Source organism: Triticum urartu, chromosome 7A (genome assembly GCF_056163025.1).
Source record: "Triticum urartu cultivar PI428250 chromosome 7A, HENAU_Tu73, whole genome shotgun sequence".
NCBI lineage: Eukaryota > Viridiplantae > Streptophyta > Magnoliopsida > Poales > Poaceae > Triticum > Triticum urartu.
In genome coordinates, this window is record NC_141879.1 from 293,473,118 (window position 1) to 293,499,508 (window position 26,391).

Here is a 26,391-nt window from a genome sequence, read left to right on the forward strand (position 1 = left end):
CTTCAAAAAATGGAAATAGACTGGAACCGCATTAAGCAAAGTAGCACAGCCTTCAGGGGAATCATACCCAGTCGGGAGGCACGATGCGCTGGGAAAATCACACTAGATGTGGTATTTGGTACGCCAGAGAATTACAGGTCTGAAGAAATTACATTTCAAGTGGCCCCTTCGGCAGTGGATACCACGCCCTTTTAGGACGTGAGGCATTCACGATCTTCCAAGCCATACCCCATTACGGGTACATGAAGCTCAAAATGCCCCGGCCCAACGGAATCATCACCCTCGCTAGTAATCCGGACACAGCACTCCGAGCCGAAAACAAAACAACCGCACTGGCCCTCGAGGCATTATCCGAAGCCCTCTCGGCCGAGGAGCTAACCACGCTACGCTCCACAGTGGACAGGGACGACGTGATACTCGATAAGAGATCCAAGTCCACCTCTTTTAAACCAGCAGATGAAATAATCAAATTCCAAGTCCACCCAACGGACCCTACAAAAACAGCCTCCATCGGGGCATAGTTAAAACCCACCGTGGACGCCGCACTACGAGAGTTCCTGCGCGAGAATTGGGACATATTCGCCTGGCACCCCTCAGACATGCCAGGAATCCCACGCAGGCTGGCCGAGCATAGCCTCAATATCATAAAGGGATTCAAGCCGGTCAAGCAAGCTCTTCGGCGTTTCTCCGAACCTAAGAGACAGGCCATGGGAGAGGAACTAGCCAAGTTATTGGAGGCCGCATTCATCAGAGAGATAAAACACCTGGATTGGCTAGGAAACCTGGTGATGGTACCAAAGAAGGATAAATTGTGGCGCCTTTGTGTCGATTTTAAGGACCTCAATAAAGCTTGCCCAAAGGATCCCTTCCCCCTCCCCCGCATTGACCAAATTATCGATGCTACCGCAGGACACGAGTCATTGTGTTTCCTCGACGCATACTCCGATTACCACCAAATCAAGATGGCAGAGTCCGACCAAGCCACAACGGCATTCATCACACCATACGGTCTCTTCTGTTTCTTGGGCTCAAAAACGCCGGCGCAACATATCAGCGCATGATTCAGACATGTTTGGAGAAACAAATCGGCAAAACAGTAGAGGCATACGTAGACGATGTGGTCGTTAAAACCAAACATGTCGACTCTTTGATAGACGACTTGACGCTCACATTCGACAACCTCCGAACATACGACATTAAGCTCAATCCGGAAAAATGCGTTTTCGGCATACCAGCTGGAAAGCTCCTGGGTTTCATTGTCTCCAGTAGAGGTATTGAAGCTAACCCGACCAAAATGCGAGCTTTGTCACAGTTGGCTACCCCAACGAACCTCAAACAAATCCAAAAGTTAACATGATGCGTGGCGGCTCTAAGCCGCTTTATCTCCCGCTTAGGAGAAAAGGCTTTACCCCTTTATCGCCTCCTCCGGCGCACCGAACACTTTGAGTGGACGGACGCTGCCACAGCCGGATTGGAAGAAATAAAGGCCATTTTGGCAACCAACCCAATCCTGGCCGCGCCAAACATCGGCGAACCAATGCTGTTGTACATTGCGGCAACCCATCAAGTTGTAAGCGCAGTGCTCGTCGTTGAACGAGAAGCTGACGGACATAAATTCCCTCTTCAAAAGCTGTTATACTATGTATCCACTGTCCTCACTCCATGCAAATCACGGTACCCACATTATCAAAAGATAGCCTACGCGGTATTCATGGCATCCCAGAAGCTGCAACACTACTTTCAAGAGTGTTCGATTACAGTAGCCTCGGAAGTGCCACTTAATGATATTATAAACAACTGCGACGCTACGGGCCGGATTGCCAAATGGGCTATTGAGCTCCTCCCGTTCGACATAACATACAAACCTCGACGAGCCATTAAGTCACAAGTATTGGCCGACTTTATCGCCGAATGGACGGAGGCCGAACTCCCTAAAGAGTACGGCGCATACTCCAATTGGATCATGCACTTTGATGGTTCTAAAATGCTGGCTGGTCTAGGGGCTGGCGTTGTCCTGACGTCCCCAACCGGAGATACTGTTCAGTACGTACGGCAAATATTGTACACGGACTCCAACAACACAGCCGAATACGAAGCCCTGTTGCATGGTCTTCGGATGGCAGTCTCCATGGGCATTCAACACCTGGAGGTGCGTGGGGATTCAAACCTTGCAATATCCCAAATAAATGGAGACTTTGACGCCAAGGATCCAAAAATGGCGGCCTACCGAAACGCCGTCCTAAAAATGTCAGCTCGGTTCGAGGGGCTCGAATTTCACCATGTGGCTCGGGAAAACAATCAGGCGGCGGATATCCTCACCCGCATCGGCGCAAAATGCGATGCGGTCCCCCCCAACATCTTTCTAGAAAGGCTGTTCAAGCCATCCATAGTATGGGAAGGGGACACCGGTAACCATAGTCTGGACCCGGCCAAAATGCCCGATACCGAATACTCTGACACAATCGGAGGCCCCGCCACTGAAATCACACCTTCAGCCCACATAATAATGGCCATTATAGCCCCGTGGACAGAACCATTACTGGCCTACCTAACTAGGCAGGAACTTCCGGAGGACCAAAATGAGGCACGCTGCATAGTGCGGCGATCTAAGGCCTACAGGGTCCACGAGGGAGAATTGTATAAAAAAAGCACTACAGGAGTCCTTTAAAGATGCATCTCCGAAGAGGAAGGGCGAAACCTTTTAGCAGAAATCCACGTCGGACTCGGCGGTCACCATGCCGCAGCCCGGGCTCTTGTAAGTAAGGCCTTCCGTACAGGATTCTATTGGCCAACGGCCCGGGCAGATGCACAGGACTTGGTCCAACGTTGCGCTGGTTGCCAGCTCTTTGCAAATCAAAGCCACATGCCACCCACCGCCCTTCAAACAATCCCCATTACGTGTCCCTTCGCGGTCTGGGGGCTTGACATGGTCGGACCCCTTAAAGGGGGAACCCACAAGAAAAAAATACTTACTGGTCATGGTGGATAAATTCACAAAATGGATAGAGGCCAAGCCTGTTAAAACAGCCGAATCCGGACCAGTGATAGACTTCATATCTGGGGTCGTACACCGTTATGGCGTCCCCCACAGCATCATCACTGATAACGGCACAAACTTCACAGCCGATGAGGTAAAACTCTGGTGCAGCAAAATGGGCATCAAGCTTGATTATGCTTCAGTCTATCACCCACAAACCAACGCCCAAGTCGAGCGAGCAAACGGTCTTATAATGAGCGGCATTAAACCCAGATTAGTGTGTTCCTTAATGGAGTCTAACACGCACTGGTTAGAGGAGCTCGACTCCGTACTCTGGGGGCTGCGGACCACGCCGAATCGTAGTACCGGATACACACCCTTCTTTATGGTGTACGGCGCAGAGGCAGTCTTGCCCTGTGACATAATTCATGACTCACCTCGAGTGCGCATGTATGAAGAAAGAGAAGCCGAGCTTGATCGGCAGGACAGTCTGGACACCCTGGAGGAGGAGCGCGATGTAGCCAAAGCCCGTTCCGCATTTTATCAGCAACAGGCTCATAGATACGAAAGCAGAGAAGTACATGCCAAAACTTATAACGTTGGCGAACTAGTTCTACGCCTGCTGGATAAGAAAAAGAACAAGCTCGAGCCCAAATGGGAAGGTCCCTTCATTATTGACCAAGTTCTGACCGGTGGAGCGTACCGACTGCGGGATGCATCGACTAGTCGACTCGAGCCGAACCCATGGAACGCGGCCAGGCTCCGAAGATTCTACGCCTAGCGCCGGACCCTATGTTCGTCCCCTCCCTTTGTCCATTTTTTGCATGTACATTATCTGTCTTATTTTTCTTTCTTCCTTTCTGTTATTATTTCTCTAGGCCTTTAAGGGCCAACTTGTGCCTTGCTTGCACATTATAGATGCGCTAGCCGCGCTCATAATACCTGGGGGCTTCTTTCACAGAAGCTTAATTATTTATCTGGGCCTCAGGCCCCAAACATGTGTCATGCTTCCGCATGTACCTTTTTTCGCCATTATATGCATCGATATGACTTAAGCTTTGGCCAAGCTGGGTTGCCTGGCTCTTGTATTTATGCCCTACGTTCCCGTTAATTTGGCTAGGGCATAAGGGGAGCACCTCTGTGATTGTTACTGCCGGGTCAGCCGGACGTGTACCTCAGACTGGGTGAAGCCGAAAGCTAGCGTTCTTAAGGGAATATTCGGCCGGTGAGCAAAAGATGATTTTTTTATTGTCCATATCTGCCCCCAGATGTTTTTCCTGCGTTTCCTATCACAGTCCGGACATGCACTTTAGGGCATGCTTACCCAGGGAAAGGAACCCTTAACGGAACTATTCTCCCTGGAAGATGTTTCTTACTACCCATGTAATATAACATAACTAGTTGGGCACTTGTCTGTTCAAGCACTTATGACCCCTACACCTGGTCTCCACACATGCCTCAGTTCTTATATAACCGCGCGGGTATTCAGATACACTCCGGACTATCGGGTCCCGAGGTTGAAGCGAAAAGGTCCGGCAAGACAAATGATCTACAATCCAGCTAGAAGGCATTATACATGTCACTTTCATTACATAGTCATGCAGACTAACTAAATTCCTCTTCTATACCATCCAATAGGCAGTCTAGCTTACAATCCTGTTGGGAATACTTTGCGGCTAATTCTACTTGCCCATAAACTAAGCTAACGGGGATCTCTTTTCCGTCGGGCCCCACAGGTCTGACCTCGGCCATGTGATTTGGGTCTGCCTTGGTATACCGCATCTTCACCATGGCCCAGGCTTCTCTGGCACCCTGTCGGCAGGCTGATATCTTCCATAATCGGAAGCGCGGCCGTGCTCCCTCGAGCTTCTCCACAAGCTCTGCAACGCCCTCTGGCAGGGAGACGGACGGCCACAAGGCCTGGGAAAGACCCTGCATCACCTGCCGAACTTGTTCGTGCAGATGTGACAGCTCGGATAGAAGATCACCCGTAGACCCGGGCATTTCCTCCGCGGGATGACCCGTCAGCATACCTACAGACATAACACTGTTAGTCGGCTTCTTCGCCGAACTCCTTTAAAAGGATTCGTTCAAGCACTTACTGAAAATGCCGCGCCGAAGCCGCTTATTCTCCTTCTCGGAGTCTACAAGCTGGCCCCGAATGTCTTTTAGTTCCATGCTCAGCTTAATATTAGCGTCTTGGAGATTGTTTTTCTCCCGCCTAACCTCAGTCAGCACGCATTTGCCAGCCTCTAGCTGTCGCATAACATGCTGGTCCTCCGGACTTTCTCCGGATTCATCTGCAGCATCTGTTGTTAGATCTGCAGCCATGCCGCACATTATATGGTAACCATCATTCTTTAAAGTAAATGTTACCAGCAGGTGACTTTTCGGGTTCCTGCACTGCGGCCACAGCAGCCCGCAGTTGGGTCTTGCATTCCTCTAGCTCCTATGACAGCCTAGTATTCTTCTCTATAAGAACCTCCACAATAAAGATGATCCTTAAATCAGTTCTGCTCACTGTTTCAAGTCTCAGGGGCTACGGATACATATAAATCATCTGATTTACTTACCCGTACATCCTTTACATACCGATCCATGGCTCTGGCTAGACCATCTTGAGCAGCTCGGAGGTACGCCTCTCCAGAATTGAAGGCATCAAATGCCTCTGGTGAGAAACAAGCGTCACGGAGTACGGCCCGGCGGCGCCTATGATTCATGGCGCTTTCCACCTCTGAGTTTGTAGCGGATAATCTCTCTACATCCTCCGTAGGGGGATTATCCGGCGCCCGCCCCATATCAGCTTCCGCCTCTATGTCCAGTCCTGGCGCCCGGCTGGTGGAAGCATGATTAGTAACAGCACCGGACATATTCCGTCGAGCGTTTTTTCTGTTAAAGAGACACAGGCGTCATTATATTTCGAGAAAGACGACAACCACGGAGCGGGGTTTGTTATACCTTTGCGCCGGGGTCTCCGTCCTGACCGCCTTCCTTTTTGGCCTACCCGGCCTCGGTGCCTCCTGTTGGCGCGTTGCTACGGGTTCGGCAGGGCGTCCCGAATGCCTTCCCTGTAAAAATGCCATGTGTATGTGGTGGGTGAAGTGTCTAAAAAGGGATCCTAGTTTTGGAGTTGGGATTTTTGGTTTTTCTTACGTGCGATGCAGGGAGCAGTCCGGGATAGTCAGCCGTAATGGCCACCATGGCATCGTCGCAGCTTAACTGATAGAACTGCCGGTCTATCAACTCCATGAATATAACCAAATCTTCTTCAAGTCCGGAGTCGAGGGCCCGGTCAGGGTCCTCTGGTTGTGGAGAAGGGCTACTGACCTCCTTTATGGCTTTTCGCAGTTCCTGCCGCAAAGTGGCAAGGTGAATACTTACGACAAAGAATGTGGGAAAAATGGGAGCAAGGAGATATAACTTACCCAGCTTGGAGGATTGTACATGGAGAATCCATCCCGTGGCTTGATGCGGGTGAACTCCTCTTCCTCACCCTTGAACAATTTGGACAGAATTTTCCCTAAAGTGGCAGCATTGTCCGGACCCTTACGCCCGCAGCGGGTGGCGTCATCCGCCCCGTTATAACACCACAAGGGGTGCCCACGATATTGAAGTGGTTGCACTCCCCGCATTATGCAAATCGACATAACTTCGATTACTGTCAATCCTGATCGAGACAGTGCTTTAATTCGGTTCATCAGATAGAGGACTTCTCCATTGTCTTCCACTGGGGGCTCTGTGGGCGCCAACTTCGGTGTTTCTTCAGAGGAGCATTGTTGAACTCAGGAAGACCCCGCCAAACAGGGTCCGGAAGGGGAACGTCCTCCATATAAAACCATTCTGCAGGCCAGTCTTCGGGTGACTTCTTTGGAGTGCCGGACAGGTATCCGGTATCGGCGATGCGCCATATTTCGGCTCCGCCCACTTGATGAAGTGACCCCCTCTATGTGCAAGGGACGAGGCAAAATAGCCTTTTCCACAGCTCGAAGTGAGCCTCGCAGCCCAGGAATAACTCGCAGAGAGCCACATAGCCGGCGATATGTAGGATGGAGGCGGGGGTGAAATTGTGTAATTTGAGACCGTAGAACTCCAGGAGCCCGCGGAGGAACGGATGAATTGGAAATCCGAGTCCCCTTAATAGATAGGGAACAAGGCAGACCCGTTCCCCCATAGAGGGACAGGGAAAGCTCTCCGCTTGCTCCCCGCCATTATAGGTGGCAAGCCCGGCTCGAACGGGCACCATGTATGCTGGAGGGAGAAATCCCTTAGTCTGCAGTTCGACTAAACGACTGTGTGGGACTGAACACCTCTCCCAATCACCGGGCTTAGGGCTTCGGGTGCGGGAGGAGGAGCTGCCGAGGTCGGCCATGCTGGAATGGATCTTTCCGGAACGCGCTCTGATGGACTCTCGCTGGGGGAGGATGGTATGGGTCGGATCTAAGGATCCCCATCCCTTTAATAGACAATTTATTTATCTGGCTAGGGGGGCGAATGTAAAAACGCCCTGGCGCCTCGTATTCATTCGACGCGTGGGAGAAAGCCCTTATTAGGCAAAGAAGCCAAGAGGTCCAAACATTTACAGGACCGGACACTGCTTTACAAACGTTCGAAAGATGGAGAAGAACCCGCCTTGCAATGCCGAAGACAATACTGCGCGCCGGACTCATCGTCATTGAAGCCTGGTTCAGGGGCTACTGAGGGAGTCCTGGATTAGGGGGTATCCGGACAGCCGGATTATATCCTTTGGCCGGACTGTTGGACTATAAAGATACAAGATTGAAGACTTCGTCTCGTGTCCGGATGGGACTCTACTTGGCGTGGAAGGCAAGCTAGGCAATACGGATGTGTATATCTCCTCCTTTGTAACCGACCTTGTGTAACCCTAGCCCCCTCTGGTGTCTATATAAACCGGAGGGTTTTAGTCCGTAGGACAACATACAATCATACCATAGGCTAGCTTCTAGGGTTTGGCCTCTCCGATCTCGTGGTAGATCAACTCTTTAATACTCATATCATCAAGAATAAATCAAGCAGGACGTAGGGTTTTACCTCCATGAAGAGGGCCCGAACCTGGGTAAAACATCGTGTCCCCTGCCTCCTGTTACCATCCGCCTTAGACGCATAGTTTGGGACCCCCTACCCGAGATCCACCGGTTTTGACACCGACAGTAATGTTTAGGTCAGCTAGCTCTGTTTAATTACTGAACTTGCTCGATTAAGAAGTGTAGGTGTGTTGTAGTCTCCTTTGTGTACCCAAATTATGCAATGACGTGGATGTCCACTGTAACCATGGAAATTCGAACCAAAACTTTTAACGTTCAAACTCATCACACACGGGTGAAGCTATCTGAATCGTTTGTGATGTCCACATATCGTACATAGTTCTGAATAAGGGACCATGTCTGGTGACACTTTGCGCGCCAGTTTTTTGGCTAAAGCGATTCCAAATTTTCGGCTTCCGCAGAAATATCTACCTCCCCGCCCCCTCCCCCTTACCAAAAGCCACATTTCCCCTCTTTCCGCCTTCTTTTCCAAGTTGAAACCTTCACTCCTTGCTTACAGCGCGGCCTACTCATCGGCGACCCTCCTTCACGCTGCTCGGGCTCGTCTATCCAGGCAGGTAATCCACACCCGACCCCCATCCTCCTCCTCCTTCCACATCCCACATGCCCTGACCACCAGTGCGAGCGCGACACCTTCCACCCAAATCACGGAGCCCTCCACCAAATAAGCGCCGCCCTAAGCCATGGTGCACGCAGTATAGCCAGGATCTCAAGGAGCATTTGGCAGCGGAGAAGCAAATCACGGTCGCACGCGTGGATGAGGTCGCGATGGCTGCCATTCGTACCGACCCCCAGATCTTGGAGGAGCACCTTGCCATTTGCTAGCTACGTCGGTTAAGCATGCTCGATTTACCCGTTGCGTGTGCTGCTCCTGCCATTCCTTCACAAATTCTAGTGAATTGTGCTATCTAATTTTACCATGCAATCTGGTGCTCTAGTGTATATGTTCTATATGTCATGCAGTGTGGTGCTCACTTATTAATTGTTTTGTTAATTAGTTGTCGTCTTCAGTTAACTGTTTGGTTCAATTCTGCAAATGTGATGTTCAATTCTTCTGGCTGCAATTTTGTATTGTCTTACATGTGAGAAATAAATCAAATTTATCTTTACAAAATGCATGAGAAACGAATACAATTGCTATATTTCCAAGTTGTCAAGCATGCTTGGTTTGGTTATACATTGTGTAATGTGGTGCTCAGTTAACATTTGGTTCATTTGTGTACTGGCGTTTAGTTAATTGTTTGGTTCAATTATGCAATGCAATGTTCAATAGTTGTGGGTGCATTCTGTTATTGTATACCATGTGAGGAATAAATTGAATTTGGCTATAGTAAATACATGAGAAACAAATACAATTACTACAATTGGCTATAGTTAATTGTTTGGTTAACTGTCTGATCCTCTATTAGGAGTATGTTATATTGTGCAATGTGGTGCTCAGTTAATGTTTGGTTCATTTGTTGTGGTGTTTAGTTAACTGCTTGGTTCAATTCTGTAATGCGATGTCCAATTGTCGTGGGTGGAATTTTGTATTGTTGTGCATGTGAGGAATAAATCGAATTTGGCTGCACTTAATACATGAGAAACATATACAAGTGCTATATTTCCTAGTTCTTAATCATGCTTGGTTTGGATAAATGGGTTTTCCGTTTGGCTTGAATTAATCCGATGAATCTGCAATGTGCTTATTTTTCATCAACATATTTTACTGATAGCATGCAAACCCTTACTTAACCTGATGACTAGCTACCTTATATGTGTTGCAGGGAAACAATGGGAAGCAGTGAGGTTTACAATCGAGGTTAGCGCATGCATGGTCCGTTCTCTAATAGCACATTATTGTGCAATTGCAGGAACCATTCTAATATTTAGGTTTTACCAATTTGGTCTTGCACATGTAAGTCCTGCTCTCAGAGGTTTTGACTCACTGTTCGACCCTTTTTGCATATGGGGAAATGAGTTGTCCATGAATATCAATCAAATCAAGAAACTCAGAAAGATTGTTAGGATAAAGAAATTAGCCACAAAAAACAACAAGATCTTTGTCTGCACAATGAAGAAGACATCAGTTCACTACAAGATGGTACTAACTATTATACCTTGCCCTTTTTTATTCCTTTGCCCCATTTCCAATATAGAGAAGATATTTATGCACATCCTTGTTTTCAGGCCTTTCCAAAGAAGTTCACTAATGATTACCTCTCAAACCACCTCTATGGTCAGGAGGCGAGGAAGGTATTCATACAACACCCACGGTTCAATATTGAAGTGTTCCCGAAGAGGACGAAGGACGGACGGTCAATCATCCACAGGCACTAGCCTAAAGTTGCAAAGACCTTCAACATGAATGAAGGCTCAATATTCGCCTTCCGCTTCAGCAGTTTTCCAGATGAGATGCATCTGTCTATATACCATCTATGATGCTAATTTCGAAAGGTTCTACATGTTGCATGTGGAACTTGCTGCTGGTGCAGTTGTGTAATGGGGTAGCTGAGTGCCGAAGCTATATCATGTTGTACTGTGATGTATTTCAATTATGAGATTATGCTTCCTTAATATGGAAATGAAATATATTGTGTGCTTAATATGAAATGTCAATTAGATTAATAAATGGATTATGAATAATCAGATAATTAGCCTGCTAATTGGGTTTTGCTTTTCCGAACGATTGTTGAAAAAATACCGTGGGCGATGACCTCAGGCAACGCACACGGTTTCTAGGAATAAAACGTGTTGGATCAATGAACAATCACACATGACTTTCTCTTGAAAACTGTTTGTGTTAGGCCACCTTGCGCAAACATTTACCACATAAAAACTGTGTGTGATGGATAGCCTTGGCCACACAGTGTCTTCTACGGATCGTGTGTGATACATTCAATAACGCAAACGATTTAACGGGAAAAAATGTGTGACGTACCTGTGAACAGAAACGTTTTCTTTGGAGCGACTGTGTGGGATGTACATACGAACGGAAACGTTTAGCGGGGACTGAATGTGTAGGATGTACTTGCGACCGGAAACAATTTCGCCGTATAATTGTATTTTTTTAGCTCTGCTGTACGTATTTCCGTATTTGAGCGCTCACCGGTCGCATACGTTCTCATTTTGCCGAGCGTGCCGGCCAGGAGGGCATATCCCCGACGGTTTCTGGGTCGTGTGGGAAGGACCCCCCTATCGCCCACACTCACTTGGCGATGGTTCCAAATGCCGTCGCGGAAAGGGGTTAAAAACCGTTTGTTTAGGACCGACGCGCACCAGTGGTTACAGAACCATGAGGTCCCATCTGGAGGCATTTTCCGGCACTCTGCCGGAGGGGGATTCCATCATGGAGGGGATCTACATCAATCTTGTTGCCCTTCCAATGATGTGTGAGTAGTTTACCATAGACCTATGGGTCCATAGTTAGTAGCTAGATGTCTCTCTCTCTCTCTAATCTTCAATATAATGTTCTCCTTGATGTTCTTGGAGTTCTATTCGATGTAATCACTTTTGCGGTGTGTTTGTTGGGATCCGATGAATTATGAGTTTATGATCAGATTATCCATGAATATTATTTGAGTTTTCTCCGAACTCTTTTATGCATGATTGTTATAGCTTCATATTTTCCTCCGATCTATTGATCTGGTTTGTCCAACTATATTGATTCTTCTTGCAATGGGGGAGGTGCTTTGTGATGGATTCGATCCTGGGGTGCTCAAACCCAGTGACAGAAGGGGACATGACACGTATTTGTATCATTTCCATTAAGGATAAAAAGATGGGGTTTATTCATGTGTGAGTTTACTTTGTCTACATCATGTCATCTTGCTTAAGACGTTACTCCATTCTTTATGTGTCAGCGTTCTGGGAACGGGGGTCCCCAGACTTGCCTGCCTGCGGCCTGCGACGTGGCTCAAGCAGGGGCCCAGCGTGGCCCATCTTCATCAGCCCAAGCTCAAGACCCTCGCGAGGGGCCAAGCCTTGCGGGGCGGACGACAGGAAGCTTCCTCATAGGCAGCCCCATCAGGCAGGCTCGCGAGGAGGCTGAGAGGTCAATGCAGGGGTACCTCGCGAGGATCCCATGACACAAGCCATGACGATCGAGACCAGGCGGGCGCCGGCCTGTGCAGTGTCCTTGTTTCCCCTTTGGTGCAAAGGGAGAAAGCACTAGCCAAGGTATCAGGCAAAGGTTGCCATTCCGGTGCAACGAGACCAAGACCAGCCGGACGGCCAGACGGAGGTCACCGTGGAGCCCAAGACGGCGTCATCACCAGTGCTTTTGGCAGCCGAAGACCACCTTTGGTCAGGATAACTTGTACCATATGTTCCCCTTCAAAATGGCCAAGTGTTGGCGCCCTTCCCGGTCATTATTTGGGGAGAGACACAGGGCCTCTATAAATAGAGCCAGTCTCCACAAAGGAGGGGGAGAAAGGGGAGAACCCAGTAGAGACTTAGTAGAACACACCGCACCAGCTCAAGAACACCCCTCGCGAGGCTGTTCTTCCCTTGTACAGTCCATCATCAGCCCCAGAGGCAATCCACCAAACCACACACTGGAGTAGGGTATTACACCACAACGGTGGCCCGAACCAGTATAAACCCCGTGTCTCTTGTGTTGTTCATCATTTTCATCTTAGTTCACACGAGAGGATCAGACACAGATCGGTAGGGGAGAGATCTCCGCGCACACCCCAGTGTTCGAACCTCAAGGGTCTGCCGGAACCCGAAATCCGACATTTGGCGCGCCAGGTAGGGGTGCGCCGGAGTCCTCCTTCCTCTGCATCGCGTTACGCCGCTTCGCCACCCAGACGTCAAGCAACCCGGCTGCCAACGCCGACCGCTGGGTAGCGTGGCCCGCCCACGCCGTGTCGCCGTCTCAGGGCGACCTCAACCTTGCGCCTCAGGCAGCTCGCGCTCCGCAGGGCGCTGCGAGGCGCGGGCGACGCGGCCAGACGCCGCCTGCCCTCACGCCACGGCAGGTGCGGGCCGCAGCAAGGGCCTCGAACCACGCCGCTGCCACGGCGCCATACACTCGACGAGAGCAGGCAAACTCCAGGGCCGCACTCACGGTGGCCCGAGAGCTACTACGGTGCCGCTTGCTGGAAGGCGGCCGCGACGTGTTGTTGGAGCGAGTGGCCGAGCTCCTAGACGCCGCCGGCTCAGGAGCGCCCCCTTTCTGCATCCAGCTGCCGCTCCAGATCCAGGACAGGTCGCACGATGGCAATATGCGCGCCCACACGATTTCAGCCGGGCCCCAGGGCCGGTCCAGCGCCAACACCTCCGCCAGCACCGGGCGGCAGATCGCGCCAGCCCTTCCCCAGGCCAGCGAAGGGATGCGCGCCGCGGCCTTTGGCCTGGCGGACCACCGCGTCATCACATACAAGGCGACGCCCCAAGCCAGACTGCGTGGCATGCGGGGCGCTACAGCGAGTGTCGGCGTTCTGGGAACGGGGGTTCCCAGACTTGCCTGCCTGCGGCCAGTGGCGTGGCTCAAGTGGGGGCCCAGCGCGGCCCATCTTCATCAACGCAAGCTCAAGACCCTCGCGAGGGGCCAAGCCTCATGGGGAGGACGAAAGGAAGCTTCCTCAGAGGCAGCCTCATCAGGCAGGCTCGCGAGGAGGCGGAGATATCAACGCAGGGGTACCTCGTGAGGATCCCATGACGCAAGTCATGACGATCAAGGCCAGGCGGGCGCCAGGCGGGCACCGGCCTGCACAGGGTCCTTGTTTCCCCTTTGGTGCAAAGGGGGCAAGCACAGGCTAAGGTATCAGGCAAAGGTTGCCATTCCGGTGCAACAAGACCAAGACCAGCAGAGCGGCAGGACAGAGGTCACCGTGGAGCCCAAGATGACGTCATCACCAGTGCTTTTGGCAGCCGAAGACCACCTTTGGTTAGGATAACTTTTACTAGATGTTCCCCTTCAAAATGGCCAATTGTTGGCGCCCTTCCCGCTCAATTATTCGGGGAGAGGCCCAGGGCCTCTATAAATAGAGCTAGCCTCCACAAAGGAAGGGGGACACCCAGGAGAGAGGAGAGAGAGAGAGAGATCTGGTAGAACCCTAGCAGAGAGAAAGAGAGGCGACGGAACTCACCCTAGCAGTTCATCGCACCAGCTCAAGAACACCTCTCGCAAGGCCGTTCTTCCCTTGTACTATTCATCATCGGCCCCTGAGGAAATTCACCACACCACACACATGAGTAGGGTATTACACCACAACGGTGGCCCGAACCAGTATAAACCTCACGTCTCTTGTGTTGTTCATCATTTTCATCTTAGTTCGCACGAGAGGATCGGATGTAGATCGGTAGGGGAGAGATCTCCGTGCGCACCCCAGTGTTCGAACCTCAAGGGTCTGCCGGAACCCGAAATCCGACATTTGGCGTGCCAGGTAGGGGTGCGCCGGAGTCCTCCCTCCTGAAGACCCGCTCTCCCTCGACATCGCATCCCGCCCTCATGGCGGACAACGCGCCTCCCGCTCCAGCAACGGATGCCGACACTGGGGCCAGGGGGCTCCGGGCCTTGGCCCCCGCCTTGCGACAGGTGCAGTGGCCGCGCAAGTTCTGGCCCGAGATGCCGCCGTGCTACGACGGCGTGACGGACCCGATGATTTTCCTGCTGGCGTACGAGGAGGCCGTCCTCGGAGCCGGGGGTGACGATCGGGTGATGGCCAACTGGTTACCCATGGCCCTCACCGGCATCCCGCACGCGTGGCTCCTCCACCTACCGACGGCCTCTGTCACCTCCTGGGAGGAGCTGCGCGACCTCTTCCTCGCCCGTTTCGCCGCACCAGCGCCGCCCGTCGTCACAGCTCTCCTGGGTGGCTCCTAGGAACCACCCTCAAGCCATCATGTCAAGCCGTTCACCCGCCGGATAAGCACCACCTCCAAGCGTCGAGAAGCCCCCCTGGGCTGGGTGGCGCCCGAGGCTGATCTAACCTTCGAGTCGGAGGACCACCCCTTCAACCCCATTGGTTCGGGCGCGCTCCCGATGCTGTGCACCCCCACCATCTGCCAAGTGACCGTCACCAGGACCCTCATCGACGGTGGTGCCGGACTCAACGTGCTCTCATTGGAGGCCTTCAGCCTCCTCCACGTGCCGCTGGAGTGGCTCCGACCCAGCAGGCCTTTCTTGGGTGTCGGAGTCGGTTCCACCGCCTCCTTGGGGCAGATCCGCCTCCCAGTGACCTTCGGCACCTGCGACAACTTCCACACAGAGCTGATCAACTTCGACATCACCCCCATCGGCCTCCCCTACAACGCCATCCTCGGCTATCTGGCCCTGGCTCAGTTCATGGCAGCAACTCACCCGGCGTACAACCTCATGAAGATGCCTGGGAGCAGCGGCGTCCTCACCGTGTCAGGAGACACAAGGGATGCGCTGCAGGTGCTGCAGCTTGTTTTCCGGGCGGCCGCGGTGGCGCAGCCCGCTAGCACCGACGCCCTCGAGCCCAAGGGGCTGCGCCGGCTAAAAAGAAGCAGCTGTTCACCCAAGACAAGGCAGAAACCAAGCAGGTACCAGTCGACGAGGATGGGTCCACTAGCGCCACCTTCACCATAGGGGCCAACCTCAAGCCCGAGCAAGAGAAAGCCCTGATCGGTTTCCTGCGTGCGAACAAGAAGGTGTTTGCGTGGGAACCTGATCAGTTAGCAGGGGTCCCAAGGGAAGTGATTGAGCATCACCTCAACGTGTGCCCCAACGTGCGCCCCGTGAAGCAGAAGGCAAGGCGGCAGTCTACTGAGAAACAAGCTTTCATCGTTCAAGAGACTCGGAAGCTAGAGGCGGCAGGAGTTATCCGCGAGGTCCGCTACCCTGATTGGCTGGCTAATCCGGTCGTTGTGCCAAAAAAGGGAGGAAAGGAGCGCATGTGCATCGACTTCACCAACCTCGACAAGGCCTGCCCACAGGATCCATTTCCGCTCCCCCGCATTGACCAGATAGTCGACTCCACCGCAGAGTGTGACCTATTGTGCTTCCTATATGCCTTCTAGGGCTATCACCAGATCAAGATGGCGGTAGAAGACGTGGAGAAAACGGCCTTCCTGACCCCGTGTGGACTGTACTGCTATACGTGCATGCCGTTTGGGTTGCGCAACGCAGGCGCGACCTTTCAGCGGCTAATGCACATCGCCTTAGGCCGGCAGCTCGGGAGGAACGCAGAAGCTTACGTCGATGACATTGTGGTGAAGTCTCGTGAGGAAAGGACCCTGATACAGGACCTGGAAGAAACCTTCGCGAGCCTCAACAAAGTGGACCTACGGCTCAACCCGGAGAAGTGCGTGTTTGGAGTCCCCTCAGGCAAGCTCCTGGGTTTCCTCATATCCCACAGGGGCATCGAGGCCAACCCGGAGAAGGTTAAGGCAGTCTAAGACATGAGCCCGCCAAGGACCCTCAGAGAAATCTAGAAGCTCACCGGGCGTGTAACTGTGCTGGGGCGTTTCATCTCCAAGCTGGGGGAACGAGCGCTGCCCTTCTTCAAGATGATGAAGAAAAAGGGGCCCTTCGAATGGACTGAAGAGGCCGACAAGGCATTCCAAGACCTCAAGAGGTACCTTACCAGCCCACCAGTGATGGTAGCTCCGCGTCCTCGGGAGCCCCTGGTGCTCTACCTTGCGGCCACCCCCTACTCCGCTAGCGCAGCCCTGGTAGCGGTCAGGGAGGAGCGCTATGCCAAGGCCGCATCAACCGTCCGAACTGAAGCAAAACAGAGCTAGGAGGGCCTCGCGAAGGCCGCAACCGCAGCCGGAAAGGAACAGCCACGGCAGGAGAATGCACCCGGAGCAGGAGATGCCCCTTCAGGCGACCAAGCACTGGGAGCTCCGTCGTCTCAAGAGACGCCTCGACCTCTGGAGGACGCAAGCAGTGCCAGCACCCTCAACCTCGTCGAGCACCCCGTGTATTTCGTCAGCATAGTGCTACGGGACGCGAGGGCGCGGTACCCCATGCCTCAAAAGCTCCTCCTCGCGCTATTGGTGGCCTCACGCAAGCTGCGACACTACTTCCAAGGCCACCCCATCAAGGTCGTCTCGGCATACCCCTTGGAGAGGGTACTCAGGAGCCCCAACTCAGCTGGAAGGGTTGCTGAATGGAACATCGAGCTACAGGCATTTCAGCTAGAATTCAGTACGACCAGAGTCCTCAAGGGAGCCGCGCTAGCAGATTTCGTGGCAGAATGGGCAGAAGCGCCGGGTCTCGAGGCAGGCGAAGACCGATCACTTTTCCCGGGAAGTGAAGCACCGGATGGCTGGGTCATGTACTTTGATGGGGCGTTCTCCCGAGACGGTGCGGGAGCTGGCGCAGTGCTCGTATCCCCTACCCAGGACAAACTCTACTATGCCATGCAACTTTGCTTCTAGCACGGAGAAAAGGTCCCCAACAACATAGCGGAGTACGAAGGCCTAATAGCATGCTTGAAGGCCGCAACTGCCTTAGGGGTGAAGCGCCTCATCATCAAGGGCGATTCGCAGCTCCTCGTCAACTTCTCCAACAAGATATACGAGCCAAAGGACGAGCACATGGAGGCCTACCTCGCTGAGGTCCGCAAGATGGAGAAACAGTTCTGGGGACTAGAGTTGCAGCATGTGCCTCACAACACCAATCAGGAGGCTGATGACATTGCCAAGAGGGCATCTAGGCGGCTGCCTCAGGAGCCCGGCGTCTTTGAGGAGCGGCTCTTCAAACCCTCGGCGGTGCCGTCGCTGTCTAGCACGGCACAACCAAGGGAGGAGCTCCCTCAGCCGCCTACCTCAGGAGCCCTGGTCTGCGGCCCAGCCTCGGGGGCACGCCTGCTCCTGGCGTTAGAGCCTCAGGAAGGGTGTTGGATCCCGGAGCTCAAGAACTACCTGACGCAAGGGACTCTGCCGGAGAATGAGGAGGAGGTGGAGCGTGTGGCGCGGCAGGCCACGGCTTATTGCATCAGGGATGGAGAGCTCTACAGGAAGCGACCGAATGATGTGTCCTTACGTTGCATCTCCCGAGAGCAAGGGAAGGAGCTACTGGCGGACATACACGGCGAAGACTGCAGGCACCACTCGTCGTCACGGACCCTCGTCGGCAAGGCGTTCTGTAGTGGATTCTATTGGCCCACAGCACTCAACGACGCCATTGAGCTTGTGAAGGCTTGCGAGGCCTGCCTCCCGAGCACGCCTGAGCATGTCTTCTACATCACCCTCTTCCACCGAAGCATGCGGAGGGCCCCGGGGCGGCTTGCCTCCTCTCGGCGTGGGGCTGGGGGCTGGCGCCCTAGCTATCGCCGAACTAACCTCTTTGGGCATCCGGCCATGCGTCGGCCCTCCCACGGAGGAGGAGCCGAAGACGGGCTTCAGCCATTCACCATCAATGATCAGAGGAGGAACGCGGGGCAAGCCAGGTGTGCCCCAGGAAGACCCATGAAGAAAGGAAAGCGGGCGCGCAGGCTCGAGGTGCCCTATGGAACGGACCAGTCCACCAACTGGTCCAGCCGCAGGGGTGCCACTCGAGCTCAGCGAGCCAAGAGCCGGCGATGAAGGCGAAGCTTGGGGGGATAGCTCCTGTGTCGACTCGGCGGACTCAGCAAGGCGGGACCTGAAGGGACACAATCAGCTAGAAGGATAACAGAGCAAATGAGCTGGGAAAGAAGAAGGCTTACTCGTCCATGGCAAAGTACTTCCTGCGCTTCAACAAGCGGCAAGGGCGGTCGCTGCCGCCTGAGGCCTCCTTCCTCTTGCGAAGGGCCTCGAAGTCTACACGAAACCGACCCAAGTGCCTGGGGCAGGGGTCGGCCTGGGGCGCAGAAGAAGCCTCAGGATTGTCGGTGCCAGAGCAGTCAGTTTTGGGGGCACCATCCGGCGTCGTCTCGCGAAGAACGGCTGGGGGCTCGGGAGCCCCGGCCTCAGGAGCCGAAGGCCAAAACCCTGCATCGACCGCCGCCCCAGGGCAGGCCTCGGGAGACGTCGCCTCCGAGGCTTCACGCGGCGCCACCACCTCGACATCAGCCACCTCAGCTCCCATCGGCTCTCTCCCCGCCCTGTCGCTTGAGGAGGGACCGCTGTGGGCAGCGGGGGGAACAACCACGACAATTGGGTTCTCGTCTGGCCCCGTGAGGCCAGCCGGGCGCAGCCCTCACTCGTCGAAGCTGGGCATCTGCTTCACGAAATCAGCCTTGCCGGAACAAAAGTACAGAAGGACGCCACCGCTCCGTAGGCTGCCTGGGGAAGGATCACCAGTCAAGACCCGGAGCATCGTCCACAGCACTTCGGGCGCCAAATCCTCCTTCTGCAGCCGCATGCGGTCTCCACGCCCCGCAAAGTCCCACATCCGGGGAGAGTGGCGCTGGAGAGGAGCAACGCGACACAGAAGGAACTCCCTCACCACCTTGGGCGCAGTCACATCGTGTGCCCTCAAACTTTCAAAGCGGCGCCAGACGAAAGCGACCCGGGGGCTCGCGAGCGGTTCATGACCCTAGCCTGGGTTGGGAACAACAGGCAAGGTCGGGTGCGAGAGCAAGGGGCTAGGCACCCCGACGTCCAAGTACAGCCACCGCTCTCTGAACCTGGCCTGAGAGAGTGGAAGGCCGAAGTCAATCCCTGAAGCAGCCGTCTCAGGCACGGCGAAGAAACTTACACACCCCGAGCACTGAGTGGGATCGCTCAGGCGCAGAGAAAAGAAGTGGCGCAGCAGGGCAACAGAAGGAGGGATGCCTATCATCGCCTCGCACACGAAAGCAAAGACAGCCAAAAGGGTAATGTACTCCGGCCCGAGGTGCATCATGTGGATCTGATAATGGGAGAGCACAGGTTGAAGAAAGCAGAAAAAGGGGGGAATCAGACCCGCCCATAAGGCGTCGGCGAAGAATCGGACCTCCGTGACGGTCCTAGCAAGAAAGGCGCGGAATGCGGGCCAAACTGTGGTTCGGCCGCACTCGTTGAAGATGGAAGCAAGGGCAGAGTGGACCTTGTCCAAGGCTTCTGGGTTGAGTATGGTTGACCGATTGACGGCGGGGGCCGCCGCTGGGGGTGCGCAGGATGAAGGCGCGGGCTTCTTCCCCCTTCCCTTCTTCATCGGCGCCATGGCGTTGGGGAAGGGGAAGAGCTCGAGTCGGAATGGCGGCGGAGGTTGGAGCTCGGAGAAGAAGGAAAGGTAGGTGGCGAGCGGGTAGCCGAAGGAGGAACAACTGTGTGCAACTACGGGTCCGCTTAGCCGGGCGTGTAGCAAGGCGTCGTGGGAAGTGCAGACAACCACGTCCAATCAACCGCCACGCGGCGCCCAAGGCCGCAGACTGTTATGGCCCGCGGTGCTTCGCGCTTGCCCCTTCGCTTCTCTGCTAAGAGAAGCTCGCGCGTGCCTTGGGCCCGGGGGCTACTGTCGGCGTTCTGGGAACGGGGGTCCCCAGACTTGCCTGCCTGCGGCCTGCGGCGTGCCTCAGGCAGGGGCCCAGCGCGGCCCATCTTCATCATCCCAAGCTCAAGACCCTCGCAAGGGGCCAAGCCTCGCGGGGCGGACGACAGGAAGCTTCCTCAGAGGCAGCCCCATCAGGCAGGCTCGCGAGGAGGCGGAGAGATCAATGCAGGGGTACCTCGCGAGGATCCCATGACGCAAGCCATGACGATCGAGACCAGGCAGGCGCCAGGTGGGTGCCGGCCTGTACAGTGTCCTTGTTTCCCCTTTGGTGCAAAGGGAGCAAGCACGGGCCAATGTATCAGGCAAAGGTTTCCATTCCGGTGCAACGATACCAAGACCAGCCGGACGGCCGGACGGAGGTCACCGTGGAGCCCAAGACGGCGTCATCACCAGTGCTTTTGGCAGCCGAAGACCACCTTTGGTCAGGATAACTTGTACCGTATGTTCCCCTTCAAAATGGCCAAGTGTTGGCGCCCTTCCCGCTCATTATTTGGGGAGAGGCCCAGGGCCTCTATAAATAGAGCCAGTCTCCACAAAGGAGGGGGAGAAAGGGGAGAACCCAGTAGAGACTAAGTAGAACACACCGCACCAGCTCAAGAACACCCCTCGCAAGGCTATTCTTCCCTTGTACTGTTCATCATCAGCCCCAGAGGCAATCCACCTCACCACACACTGGAGTAGGGTATTACACCACAACGGTGGCCCGAACCAGTATAAACCCCGTGTCTCTTGTGTTGTTCATCATTTTCATATTAGTTCGCATGAGAGGATCAGACGCAGATTGGTAGGGGAGAGATCTCCGTGCGCACCCCAGTGTTCGAACCTCAAGGGTCTGCCGGAACCCGAAATCTGACATTATGAACCTAATATTCTAGATGCATGCTGGATAGCGGTCGATGTGTGGAGTAATAGTAGTAGATGCAGGCAGGAGTCAGTCCACTTGTCTCGGACGTGATGCCTATGTACATGATCATTGCCTTGGATATCGTCATGATTATTCGCATTTCTATCAATTGCCTAACAATAGTTTGTTTACCCACCATATGCTATTTTCAAGAGAGAAGCCTCCTATGAGAACTATGGACCCCGGGTTTACATTTATCATATATAAAATCCTAAAAATACCTTGCTGCAATTTTACTTTATTTATTTTATTTTGTATTTTTGTTTGATCTATCAATCAATTATTACACAATTTAATCTTAAACGTAACAGCCGAGGGATTCACATCCCCTTGTTCGCATTGGCTTGCAAGGATTTCTTATTTGTGTGCAGGTGTTGTTAACAAGGTGTTGCGTGGTTCTACTACTGGATTGATAACCTTGGTTCATAACTAAGGGAAATACTTATCTCTAATGTACTGCATCATCCTCTCCTCTTCAGGGAAATCCCAACGCAGTTCACAAGTGATGACCCACAAGTATAGGGGATCTATCGTAGTCCTTTCGATAAGTAAGATAGTTGAACCCAACGAGGAGCAGAAGGAAATGACAAGCGGTTTTCAGTAAGGTATTCTCTATAAGCACTGAAATTATCGGTAATACATAGTTTTGTGATAAGGTAATTTGTAATCGGTAACAAGTAACAAAAGTAAATAAGGTGCAGCAAGATGGCCCATTCCTTTTTGTAGCAAAGGACAAGCCTGGACAAACTCTTATATAAAGGAAAGTGCTCCCGAGGACACATGGGAATTATCGTCAAGCTAGTTTTCATCATGCTCATATGATTCGGGTTCATTACTTTGATAATTTGACATGTGGGTGGATCGGTGCTTGGGTACTGCCCTTACTTGGACAAGCATCCCACTTATGATTAACCCCTCTTGCAAGCATCCGCAACTACAAAAGAAGTATTAAGGTAAACCTAACCATAGCATGAAACATATGGATCCAAATCAGCCCCTTACGAAGCAACGCATAAACTAGGGTTTAAGCTTCTGTCACTCTAGCAACCCATCATCTACTTATTACTTCCCAATGCCTTCCCCTAGGCCCAAACAATGGTGAAGTGTGATGTAGTCAGCGTTCACATGACACCACTAGAGGAAAGACAACATACATCTCATCAAAATATCGAACGAATACTAAATTCACATGACTACTTATAGCAAGACTTCTAACATGTCCTCAGGAACAAACGTAAGTACTCAGAAATCATATTCATGTTCATAATCATAGGGGTATTAATATGCATAAAGGATCTGAACATATGATCTTCCACCAAATAAACCAACTAGCATCAACTACAAGGAGTAATCAGCACTACTAGCAACCCACAGGTACCAATCTGAGGTTTTGGGACAAAGATTGGATACAAGAGATGAACTAGGGTTTGAGATGAGATGGTGTTGGTGAAGATGTTGATGGAGATTGACCCCCTCCCGATGAGAGGATCAATGGTGATGGTGATGACAATGGTGATGATTTCCTCCTCCCGGAGGGATACTTCCCCGGTAGAACAGCTCCGCCGGAGCCTTAGATTGGTTCCGCCAAGGTTCCGCCTCGTGACGGCGGAGTTTCATCCCGAGAGCTTGCTTATGATTTTTTTCTAGTGCGAAAGACTTCATATAGCCAAAGATGGGCGCTGGAGGCCTGCCAGGGGTCCCACGAGACAGGGGGCGCGCTCAGGGGGTAGGGTGCGCCCCCCACCCTCGTGGATGGTGGGTGGTCCCCCTCCGGTGCTTTCTTTTCCCAATATTTTTTATATAATCCAAAACTGACTTCCGTGGAGTTTCAGGACTTTTGGAGTTGTGCAGAATAGGTCTCTAATATTTGCTCCTTTTCCAGGCCAGAATTCCAGCCGCTGGCATTCTCCCTCTTCGTGCAAACCTTGTAAAATAAGAGAGAATAGGCATAAGTATGTGACATAATGTGTAATAACAGCCCGTAATGCAATAAATATCAATATAAAAGCATGCTGCAAAATGGACGTATCAACTCCCCCAAGCTTAGACCTCGCTTATCCTCAAGCGAAAACCGATATCGAAAAATATGCCCACATGTTTAGAGATAGAGTTGTCGATAAAATAAAATACGGACATGAGGGCATCATGATCATTCTTATAATGGCAACATGTATATATTGTCATATGATTTCTTATGCTAAAGTAACAATTCATTCACAATTTCAAGTATGAATCAGAAACTTTATTGAAAACTAACAAACTATAATCTCAGTCATTGAAGCAATTGCAATTTATCATAACATCAGAAAGAGTCAATATAGGAGCTTTTCAGCAAGTCCACATACTCAACTATCATTTAGTCTTTCACAATTGCTAACATTCACGCAATACTTATGGGTATGAAGCTTTAATCGGACACAGAGAAAGATAGGGGCTTATAGTTTTGACTCCCAACCTTTTACCTCAAGGGTAATGTCAACAATAATAGTTCATGAAAACTCACATCCAATTAGCTATATATATCAGGATCTTTCCAACACACAGTGCTTGCCAAAGGATAAAATGTAAAAAGGAAAGGTGAAGAGCACCATGACTCTTGTATGAAATATAAGACACGAATAAAAGATAGGCCCTTCGCGGAGGGAAGCAGAGGTTGTCATGTGCTTTTATGGTTGGATGCACTAAATCTTAATGCAAAAGAACATCACTTTATATTGCCACTTGTGATATGGACCTTTATTATGCAGTTCGTCACTTTTATTTCTTCCACATCACAAGATCGTATAAAGCTTATTTTCTCCACACTAATAAATCATACATATTTAGAGAGCAATTTTTATTGCTTGCAACAATGACAACTTACTTGAAGGATCTTACTCAATCCATAGGTAGATATGGTGGACTCTCATGGCAAAACTAGGTTTAAGGATATTTGGAAGCACAAGTAGTATGTCTACTTGGTGCAAAAAATTTGGCTAGCATGAGGGGGAAAGGCAAGCTCACTATGTTGGATGATCCATGACAATATAATTTATTTCGGATGTAAGAAAACATAACCCATTACATTGTCTTCCTTGTCCAACATCAACTTTTTAGCATGTCATATTTTAATGAGTGCTCACAATCATAAAAGATGTCCAAGATAGTATATTTATTTGTGAAAACCTCTCTTTCTTTATTACTTCCTATTAATTGCAACGATGACCAAAACTATGTTTTTCAACTCTCAACAACTTTTATTCATCATACTCTTTATATGTGAAGTCATTACACTCCATAAGATCCATATGATCTCTTTATTTCTTTTTATTCTTAATTCTATTTTCTCAAGATCATAGCAAGATAGCAAGGCCCTTGATTCAACACTAATCTTTATTATATATAGCTCACGGACTCGATTACATAGAAGGATCATAAAGCAAAACTTAAAACTAAATCATACTAAAACTTTATTCTACTAGATCAAGATATTACCAAAAGGATCGAACTAAGAAAAACGGTAAAGATAAAAGTGTGATGGTGATACGATACCGGGGCACTCCCCCAAGCTTGGGAGTTGCCAAGGGGAGTACCCATACCCATGTATTTATGTCTCTTTCTTTGGAGGTCAAGGAGATGGTGATGATGATGATGACAATTGTGCCTTCATCTTTTTCATATTGTAATTGAGAAGAGCAATCTCCTCCTTTAAATCATCGACCTCCGATTCCAGCTTCAAGATCTTGTCACATAAATCTCCTTCGCTTTCCTGCCAAAAACGAGAAGGAATAGATCGGTTGTTAGATAGGTTAGCCCTCTTAGGGAGACTAGACTCCTTGAACTTCATGTGCATATCCCCAGGTTGAGGTAGAGGAACATCCTCCTCCTCAGAACTTGAATCATTGATCCTCCTCAAATGAGCATCCTCCTCATCATTCGTAGTTCGACCACAAGGAGATAGGTCCCCATAGGTCTTTGGGCCAGCAATGAGATGTGAGACATAGCTCTCTCCGTCGGAGTCTTGAGATGACATCTTGCTCTAAATCTGCTGCAGAAATAGCTCGAAACAAAAACAGAAGATATTTGCGTAGTACGGTGGTCAAAACCTTCGGGAGATTATATAATGAATTTTTACCGACCAAAGGAAGTATCGTGCAAGAAAATGGAGTCCGGAGGGCACAGGAGGTGCCCATGAGGCAGGGGCGCGCCCAGGGGGTAGGGCGCGCCCTCCACCCTCGTGGACGCCTCGTGTCCTTTCCGGACTGCTTCTTATTTTCCTATTTTCTTAAATATTCCAAAATGGAGAAAATTGCTACTAGAACTATTTTGGAGCCGGTTTACTTACCGTACCACATACCTCTTCCTTTTCGAAGGCTGAAACGTTCTGGAAGGTGTCCCTTATATACTCCTCCGGGGTTACGGTTTCAATAACATTAGTTTCAACATTTATAGGATTACCTGAGATATAATGTTTGATTCTTTGACCGTTCACCACCCTCGGATTTGTGCCTTCAAAGTTGTTGATTTTTATGGCACCAGAATGATAGACCTCCTCGACAACGTAAGGACCTTCCCATTTAGAGAGGAGTTTTTTGCAAAAAAATATTAAATGAGAGTTGTATAACAATACATAATCACCTACATTAAACTCACGTTTTTGTATCCTCTTGTCATGCCATCTTTCAACTTTTTCTTTAAACAATTTGGCATTCTCATAGGCCTCGGTTCTCCACTCATCAAGTGAGCTAATGTCAAATAATCTCTTCTCACCGGCAAGTTTGAAATCATAATTGAGCTCTTTAATAGCCCAATATGCTTTATGTTCTAATTCGAGAGGTAAGTGACATGCTTTTCCATAAACCATTTTATATGGAGACATACCCATAGGATTTTTATATGCAGTTCTTTAGGCCCACAATGCATCATCAAGTTTCTTGGACCAATTCTTTCTAGATCTATTAATAGTCTTTTTCAAAATTAATTTAAGCTCTATATTGCTCAGTTCTACTTGACCACTAGACTATGGGTGATATGGAGATGCAATTCTATGGTTAACATCATACTTAGCAAGCATTTTACGAAAAGCACCATGAATAATGTGTGAACCACC